Below are 9,553 nucleotides of genomic sequence, written 5' to 3'. Positions count from 1 at the left end.
GTCCCCACCGCTCCCTGCCTTCCCAGGGGTCCGCGGGGGCCAGAGGCCACGGGCGTGGGTTCCTCACCTGCACGGAGCACCCGCCCGGTGCTGGCGCTGTGCTCAGGGCACAGGACACGCGACAGGCCAGTGACCACACTGTAAAGGCGACTGGGGACGATTAGGGGTCACGACTTCACTTAACCTCCACGACAACCCGGAGCGTCCCTTGTTGCTACTCTCAGGACGTCTTTTCCGTAGGCTTGCAAAAGTCTTCATTTTCAGACTCTCCCTGCGCTCTTTCTTTTCCTAGCCCTGCCTCGTGAGCCCTGACAGTGTCCACACCTGCCACTGAACGAGGACAAGGGGCAGGTGTGGGTGTAGATCGTCCCAGGTGGTAAACCCTTTCTCCTCTTGGATCAGGCCCAGTGGATCTCTCTACCTCTAGAAATTATTTTAAATCACAAGAGCAGTATTCTCACTAGGATCAGAGAATGGGTCCAAGACGCTTTCAGGGCTTTCGTTTCCCCTGTGGAGGCTGAGAAGATAGACAGAGATCTCTGAGGGTTTCCTCCAGCAGCTCCCGCAGGGCCCTAGCTCTACAAGTTTCACAGCAGGGGACAGAGCAGGAAAGCTTTAATGTGATGTCTTGGGATCCCTAATTCTTTCCCCCTCACTTTGGGGATGTGGGGATGGATCATGGGGATCAGGGGATCTGGGCTCAAGCCTGGCTCTATTTGTTCCCTGCCTTTTCTCTCTGTACTTCCTGTTCCTTGGCTCCCTGCAAGCCAGCTCCATAGATGCGGATGTGTGCCATGTTCCCTGAACTGGGCCTGGGGGCCCTGAGAGGCACCAGATCTGGATCTGTCCCTGAGAAACTCACAATTTGCTGGAGAAATCAGAAGGAACAGACCATCTCAGGCAGGATAGGGAAGTAAAAAGGAAAATGCGGGGACAGTGGACACAGAGGGCCATCATCTGAGGGAGCAGGGAAGGGCTTTGAAGGGATAGTATCCTCGAAGGTCATTATAAGGTCAAATATGAGAACTGGAGGCTATTGTTATTGTTCTCAGCAAATCCCTCCCCTGAGCTGTAGTTGTCTGCTATAGTTGTCTGCAGAAGTTGTCTGATTGAGTGCTCTAATGGTGGTGAAGTCTGACCTTTATTTATTGCAAAGAGTGTGAGGACTAGGAATCCTTTAGGAAGGAGAGAGATTTCCCTGTTTTGGAGAGCACCTGCAGAAGAAAATGCTCTGCTTTGGTGTTTGGCAAAATGGGGAAACCTCTGACAATTTCCAAAATTCTTTTCCAGCCGATATTAAATTTATTGTTCTGGACAACCCTGAAGGTTCATTGTGTCACTGAGAGAAATAACAAGCACAATGTCACATAGCCTTCGATGGCCTAGGTGGGACCAATATCTGTCTAACTAATCCCCATTGGAATCTTTTTTTTTTTTTTTCAGTATTGGCAGTCAAAGCCATGTACCCCTGAGCTACTGAGCTACACGCCCCCCCCTTTTGAGACAGGGTCTTAGTTATGCATTCTAGCCTCCCCAATAGCTGGGAAAATAGCATGTGCCAACAAGCCCAGCATCCTAGCTAAGGCCAGGAGGTCAGAGAGTCCAGCACCAGAAGGGACATTCTTTCAGGAGGAAAAGGTAGGTAGGGAGAACTCATACTTGTGGAGAACACACCGTGAACTGGAAACTGTGCTCTGTGCCTTCTCATTGTTTCCTTTAATCTTTACAACAACCCTATAGAGTCTCCCTCTCTCCATTAAGTAAATAAATATTCATTGTAAAACAAAATTAGAAGAATGCTCAGTGGCACCACACCTGCCTTGCAAATGCAAGGTCCTGAGTTCCACGCCCCCCCATACTATGAAACAACAGCATCAAATTAGAGGGCTAGGAGAGCAACCCAGTGGCAGATTGTTTGTAAGTATGAGGACTTGGGTTCCATCTTCAGCACCACAAAAATAAGAAAACACAGGTAGACCAAAATTTAAAAAATGAAAATCACCCATTATCTTACCAGATAAAAAATATCCATTAATAATGGGTAAGACCCTGGGTTCTATCCCCAGCACTGCAAAGAAAAACAGTGTCAATAACTGTCTTGGTATGGAGTCTTACACACACAACCACAACCACACACACACACACACACATGCATGCATTCACAATTATGCACCCACTTTATGGATAGGAAAATGAGACTACAGAAGTTAAATAATTTGTCCACGATTAGACAGTAACCAGTTCCAGTCACCTTCTGGGTGACCTTAGGCTGGTCATTTTCCCTCTCTGAATTAGAGCAAAAATTTCTGCAGATGGAAGAGAGTGAAATTTGGCCCCAGGAAAGCCCCTTCTACATACTGCTCAAAACAGCATCCTCTTGACCTTGGCCTCTTAACTTGCTTAGGGAACTGCATCCCTTTTAGGGTCCAGAAAGAAAAGCTCCTTCCAGATGGTTGCACTGAGATGACTGCAGTCAAGAAAGAATGACAGCCCACGGCCAATCCCCAGCTACAGTAGACAGCTCCACTCTGTAACCAGCGATCTGTGGCCCAAGAGGCACTGGTGCCCAGCCTGGCTGTGTGTGTGGCTCCCAGCTGGTCCCTGGGCTCTAGCCTGGGCACAGATCAGTCCCTCTGCACTTGCCCCTTGCCCCAGCTGTGCCTGCCTGATGGCATGGACTCAGCCACCGACTCAGCCTGGCCATCAGGCTCAGGTAACAGCTTGCAGCTCCCACAGCTGGAGAAGCAGAGGAAAGATACACGTGTACCAAGTTCCTCAGAGTGTCAGCTCAGGAAGGATTTGTTACATCCAGTGCAACCGGAGCCTGGGGTCCCCAGACTCACCATAGCTGGGCTTATCTCTCACTTTGAAGTAGAAAGAGAAAGAGAAGTCAGAGAAGACCAGTGCAGAGCAAAAACTTTATTGCAGGTGTTGTTTACATCCAGTGCAACCGGAGCCTGGGGTCCCCAGACTCACCATAGCTGGGCTTATCTCTCACTTGGAAGTAGAAAGAGAAGTCAGAGAAGACCAGTGCAGAGCAAAAACTTTATTGCAGGTGTTGCAAGAAGAAGGGGTACAAAGCCACTCCAGAGGAGTGGGAGTGCCCAGAACTGGGTCACCACTGAGTCTGGAGCTGCAATCCCGTTTTATGGGATAGGGCCCTGTCTGCACCTCCCTGAGGACTGACACTTGGTTGATTGGATATTGGGCTTGTTGCTAGGGGTTTGGTCTTATGGGTTAATAGGGGAACTTGGGTAGGCATGGCAACCTGCACAAGGAGAGACAGTGCTGCCTGCACAGAGGCAGACATCAAAACCACAGCCTGTCAGCTTCAAACTGCAAAGCTGTGTGAAAACTGCTTACTGCTCATAGCCACACAGAGGCTGCTTTTTCTACTCAGAAGGGCCTGAGTCTTTATTCAAGCCCTACCGAAGGGTCCCTTCTGTCCCTGCAGGATCTTTCCCTTCTCTTCCAGAATGAGGCTCACGTCTCTGGAGAGAAGTGACCTAGTGGTGGTGGACCGTAAATCCAGAGAGGAGTGGGGACGGCCGCTCTAATCTCCTGATGCCAGCAGGCCTCTTCCCCACCCTGGGTGACCAACCTTATCTTGCATGTTCTTCTTGATCTGCTGTCTGTTTTACCATGCAATCTTTAAGACACACAAAACAACATAAAAAATAATACAAGAACCACCCATGTACCCTCCACTAAGTTTAAGGGGGGAAAAATGGATCAACTCAGTTTGAAGTCTCCATTCTCACTCACATTTTTTGTTTTGTTTTGGTTTTGGTTCCGGGGATTGAACCTTGCACTTGTGGGGCAGGTGGTGGCACCACTGAGCTAAATCCCCAGCCCTCCCACATTCTTATTTATGCTATCGTTCATGTATATATCTTTGAGTAATGTAAGAAGTTGCATGGCCCAGAACTTAGCTCAGTGGTTCTGCCTCCTGCTTCTCAAGCACAAGGACCTGAGTGTGATCCCCAGTATCAAAAATAAATAAATAAATGCTTGCAGTATGATGAATGTGCTTTTTCATTCAGTTTATGTTGTGAGCTATATCTGTACTGATGTGTATGCTTTGTCTAGTTTATTCATTTTTGCTGCTGTTTTCTTTGTTGTTGTTGTTCTTTATTTTTTTTAATTAAAAAAACTTTTTTTTGGGTGCTGGGAATTGAACTCAGAACCTTGCACTTGCCAGGCAGGCATGGTGCCACTGAGCTAAATCCTTAGCCATGCTGCTGTATATTTATCCATTTCGTGCATGATTATCCATTCTCTTAGACATTTCAGTCTTCCTTTTTTTAAAACAGGGTCTCACTATGTAATCCTGGCTGGCATCAAACTCATGATCCTCTCTATTTGTCTTTCTGATTCTGGTGTGAGATAGATCTGATTGTGTTTTTGGTGCCTCAGGGATTGAACTCAGGACCTTGCCCTAGCAAGGTGCCATTGAGCTAAATCCCCCCCCCCTTGGTTTTAATTTGCACTTCCCTAGTGATTAGGATGTTTATTTTTTTTTTTTTTGGTATATTTGTTGGCTCTTTGTGGATCTTCTTTGAGAAATATTTATCCAGATCCTCAGGTAATTAGTAGTTTTAATTGGGTTAATTGGAGAGTTGTTTTCTTGCCATTGAGTTCCTCATATGGTTTGGATATTAACCCCTTATCAGATGTATGGTTGCAAATATCTCCTCCCAATCCATAGGTTGTCTCATCACTGTGTGGAAGCCTTTTAGTTTGTTGTGATTCTATATTTCTACTTTTGCTTTTGTTATGTGGGCTTTTGTGGGGGGAAAAAACTTACTTGTCCAAACCTCAAAAACGCTGGACTCCAGAGGCAGCAAAAGCAAGGCTTTAATCCATGCTCCTGCAAGAGTGGTGCCTGTGCACACAGACGGGAACATCAGAGGCAAGAAACTGTGTGCTTTTATTCCTAACTCACAGGAATCCCTTCCCCCATCTTCTGTGGCCTGGGATCTGGGGTTCACAGTCTATCTGGAGCAATCTCTCTAGGTCTGTGCCTGTTATTCTCCCCGCCCTTTCCCTTATTGCCCCTTCCTCTTTCTGCATTCCTTTTTGAAGTTATTTATGGCCTTCTGACTTCTCAGCACAGTATTTCAGGAAAACTTGTTTGGCTTTTATCTCTTACCCCAGAACCTTATCTCTGGTGTGAGTCTTTATAGCCTGTGTGTCCCTACTCACTATTTGACCCCTGTAATTCTGTGAATAAGGCCTTATTAGAGTGGTTAATGAAATCTGGACCAAATATTTTTGTCTCTTACAGCTTTTAAGGTCAAATCCACAAAATCATTACCCAGACTAGTATCATATAGTTTTCCCCTTAGGTTTTCTTCTAGTAGTTTTGCAGTTCCTGTTGAGTTTTTTGTTTACTTTATATTGAGTTGATTTTTTTTATTTGGTATGAGATGAGAGTCCAATTTCACTCTTATACTTATGGATATAGTTCTCCCAACACCCTTTATTGAAGAGAGACTGCCATTTTATCATTATGTGTTTTTGGCACATTTTGGTTCAAAATTAATTGATCAAAATATTGGATTCATTTCTGGACTTTCTGTTCCATTTAATTGGTTGATATTATCTGTTTTTATGTCAGCATGATGCTATTTCAATTACTATAGCTTTGTAATATAGTTTGAAATTAGATAATACTTTTTTAAAAATTTTTTTGGGGTACTGGGGATCAAACTTGGGCCCTTGTGCTTGCAAGGCAGGCAGTACCACCACTGAGCTATATTCCCAGCCCTGAAATTAGATAATACTTTGAGGTTTCCAGCTTTGTTCTTTTTTCTCAAGATTGCCTTAGTTGTTCAGGTTGGTTCTATTTAACTTTAGGATTGTCTCTTATATGCTCAGAAAATGATATTAGAATTTTGATAAGGATTGCAATGAGTCTATATGTTTAGCTTCTTATTGATTTGTAATAGCTGTTATATACTGTGGATATAAACCTTCACAGATATATTTTTGTGTATATTTTTCCCAGTACTTGTGTCTTGGCTTCAGGGCTGTGCACACTTCTGAGTGTGTCTGCGTGGGTCATGGAGCTGTGACCTTCTGTAGTAGATCTGACTCCTGGCCCCTTGCTCTTTGCTACTCTTTCCTCAGTCTGCTTCCTGGCTACTACCATGAAGAGAGCAATTTTTGCTCCACCTCACCCTTCTGCCATGATATTTCTGCCTTGGAGCCAAGCCAGCCTTGGAGCCAAGCCAGCCTTGGACTGAAATCTCTGAAACTATGAGCCAAATAAACCTTTCCTCCTTTAATTTGCAGGTATCAGGTATTTGTCCCAGCAGTGGGAAAGCTGACCAACACAGTTCATAATTTGCTTTTTCTCGTTTTTGGGGGGAGTGGAGTTAGAACTCTGGACCTTGTGCTTGCTAGGCAGGCATAGCACCACTGAGCTACATACCCAGCCACCTTTTTATTTTCATAAAGGTGTCTTTTGAAATGGAAAAACTTAAATTTTGATAGAATCCACTCCGCTACTCTTTTCTACTAGAGTTAGTGCTTTTTATGTTATATCTCAAAAAAAAAAAGAAAGAAAAGAAAACCTTTGGTTACTGTAAGATCACAAAGATTTTCTTTTATGTTTCCTCTAAATTTTATAGTTTTAGCTTTTATATTTATGCCTCTGATCTAGCTTGAGTTAATTGTTGTATATGGTGTGAAGCAAAAATTAAAATTAACTTTTACATGTGGATACCATTTGTTCCATAATCATTCTTTGAAAGGATTACTCTTTCCTCATTGAATTAATATGACACTTTTGTCAAAAATTAATGTGTGTGTTGGGCCGAGGATTTAGCTCAGTGGTTCTGTGGCCTGCCTTGCAAGTGCAAGGACCCAAGTTCAATCCCTGGTAAAAAAAAAAAAAAAAAAAAAAAAAAATTAATGTGTGTGGATTTATTTCTGGATTCTTTATTCTATTACATTGACCTGTGCCTATACTACTATTGTTAGAGTACACTGCCTTAATTATAAGTCTTAAAGTTGGGTAGTGTAAGTTTTTTAATTTTGTGCTTACTTTTCAAATTATTTTTGTGATTCCAAGTGCTTTGCATTTTTATATACATTTTTATACCAGCTTGTCAGTTTCTTCAGAAACAAACAAACAAGTACTTGCTGGGATTTCATTTGATATTGCACTGAATTAATCAGTTTAGAAACAATTAATTGAGTCTCCCAATCCAGAAACATGGAAAAATCTCTTCATTTATTTAATTTATCTTAGTAATGTTTCATATATTCAACATTGTTATGGTTTATATCTAGATGTCCCCCAACAGTCATGTGTGCTCATAAGGTGGGACTTTTGCAAAATGATTCAATACCTCAATGTGATGTTAGGAGGTGGGATCCGGTCAGAAAAAGCAGGTCACTGGGGGCTCAGAAGACCACAATGTTGATAAAAGTGCAGATTGCAAAAAACAAGCTCAGGATATTTTAGTTGGGGACAAGGACTCCATTAGCAGTTGGGCTCAAGACCATGTGTGTTATGCTCTGGAAGAAAATTTGTCTGCATTTTGTTCATGTCCTAATAATTTGCAGGAGACTACAAGTAAGGGCAGTGGACTAATTAAGCTGGTAGAAGATATTTCAAGACAGCCCAGTGTTGAGGCTGTGGCATAGACACTGTTGGGGCTTTTAGCCAGCTTTCTACTGAAAATCAAGAACAAAATGCCCAAGTTAAAAGTTTTCAGTTTTGCCAAGAAGGAAAGCTGGTAAAGTTGGAGCAGAGCAGAGTTTGGTTGCTGAAAACATTAGCATTGAAAAGTAGCATGGTGGTGCATGTCTATAATCCTGCACTCAGGAGGCTGAGGCAGGAGGATAGCCATGAGTTTGAGGCCAGCCTAGACTACATAGTGAGTTCAAGGACAGCCTGAACTACACTGAGACTCTAAAAAAAAAAAAAAAAAAAAAAAAAAAAAAAGCACAAAAACTAAAAAGAATCCAAGTATTTTACAACAGGACAGTAAGAAAGATGCCTTGAAGGCATGTGACAAATGGCAAGATTCCACTTTTTCCAAGCTAAGAGGTAACAAAAGTAAGACTTTGCTTTGAGAAGAGAGCCCCAGGATAAACTGCTGGAGAAAGATCACCCGTGAGATCTCTGAGATTTGTGCATAATGCTCAGCCATTTATCCACTTAGAGGCTGCTGCAGCCATGATTCAAGGAGACCTGGCTATTGTTAAAGTTGGCAGCAGACCTCGGCATCATCCACATGGTGCTAGTTTTATAGGTATACAGAATGCAAGAGATGTGGAGTCAGGGAGGTTCCATCGAAATTTTGGAAAAGGGCCTAAGAGGTCAGGCAATGTGTCCCTGAGAAGGCAAAGTGTGAAGTTGCTCAAATCCAAAAGTGCAGTGGAGGCCCCAGAGAATTGGAGAAGCCAGGAACATGAAATGTTTGAGAAAGATTGCAGACAGTTAGGGGGCCTGCCCAAGAGAAAGGTCATGGGGACCTTGATGGGCTGTAGGGGCTGAGCCACCCAGGTGGTTTGGAGCTCACATCTTTGTTTTGGGTGCTGGACATGGAGCTACAGGATTTAATGTTTGCCCTGTTGGGTATTGTTCTTGCTTTGGTCCCATTCCTTTGTTTTCTCCTACTTCTCCCTTTTGGGATGGGAATGTTTACTATGCCATTGTAAGTCAGCAGTTTTTAACGTTCTTATTTTTACAGGGGCTCAAAGTTGCCTTAAATCTCAGAGGAAACTTTGGACTTGGACCTTTTTAGGAATGCTGAAACTGTTAAGACTTTGGCAACTCTTAGAGATAGGCTATGTGCATGAGCTTTTGGGGGCTGGGGGTGGAATGTTATGGTTTATATCTGATGTCCCCTAAGATCCTCAGGTGCTCATAGGTGGGGCTTTTGAAAGGTGATTGAATCATGGGGAAGCAATGTGATGGTAGGAGGTGAGGCTTGGTCAGAAGAGGAGGCTCACTTGAGGTGTAATGTGGAAGGCCCTGTCTCCCTCCCCGGCTCTTTCTTTGTCTCTCTACTTCTTGGCCATCATAACATGAGTAGCAAGCCGGGTGTGGTGGCACACACCTGTAATCCCAGCACTCGGGAGGCTGAGGCAGGAGGATTGCTGAGAGTTCGAGACCAGCCTGGGCTGCATAGTGAGTTCCAGGTCAGTCTCAACTACATAGTGAGACCCTGTCTCAAAAAAACAAAAAAAAATGAGTAGCTTTTCCTGTGCTATGCCCCTCTGATATTACATCCTGCCATGGGGCCAGAAGACTGTGGACCAAAAACATAAGCCAAAATGAACCTCTCCTCAGCTGGGCATGATGCCACACACCTTTAATCCCAGCACTTGGGAGGCTGAGGCAGGAGAATCAGCACAAGTTTGAGACCAGCCTGGGCTATATAGACAGACTGTGTCTCAAAAAAAAAAAAAAAGAAACTTCTTTTCCTTTAAGTCATGGGTGTCAGTTATTGTGTACTGGTGACTAGAAAGTGACTAAGACAACTGTATAAGACTTACACATACTAAAATATGTCTCTTTAAAATTTTTGATATT

Source organism: Fukomys damarensis, unplaced genomic scaffold (genome assembly GCF_012274545.1).
Source record: "Fukomys damarensis isolate Sample0158 unplaced genomic scaffold, DMR_v1.0_HiC HiC_scaffold_23, whole genome shotgun sequence".
Taxonomy (NCBI): Eukaryota; Metazoa; Chordata; class Mammalia; order Rodentia; family Bathyergidae; genus Fukomys; species Fukomys damarensis.
Note: the sequence above shows the minus strand (reverse complement) of the source record.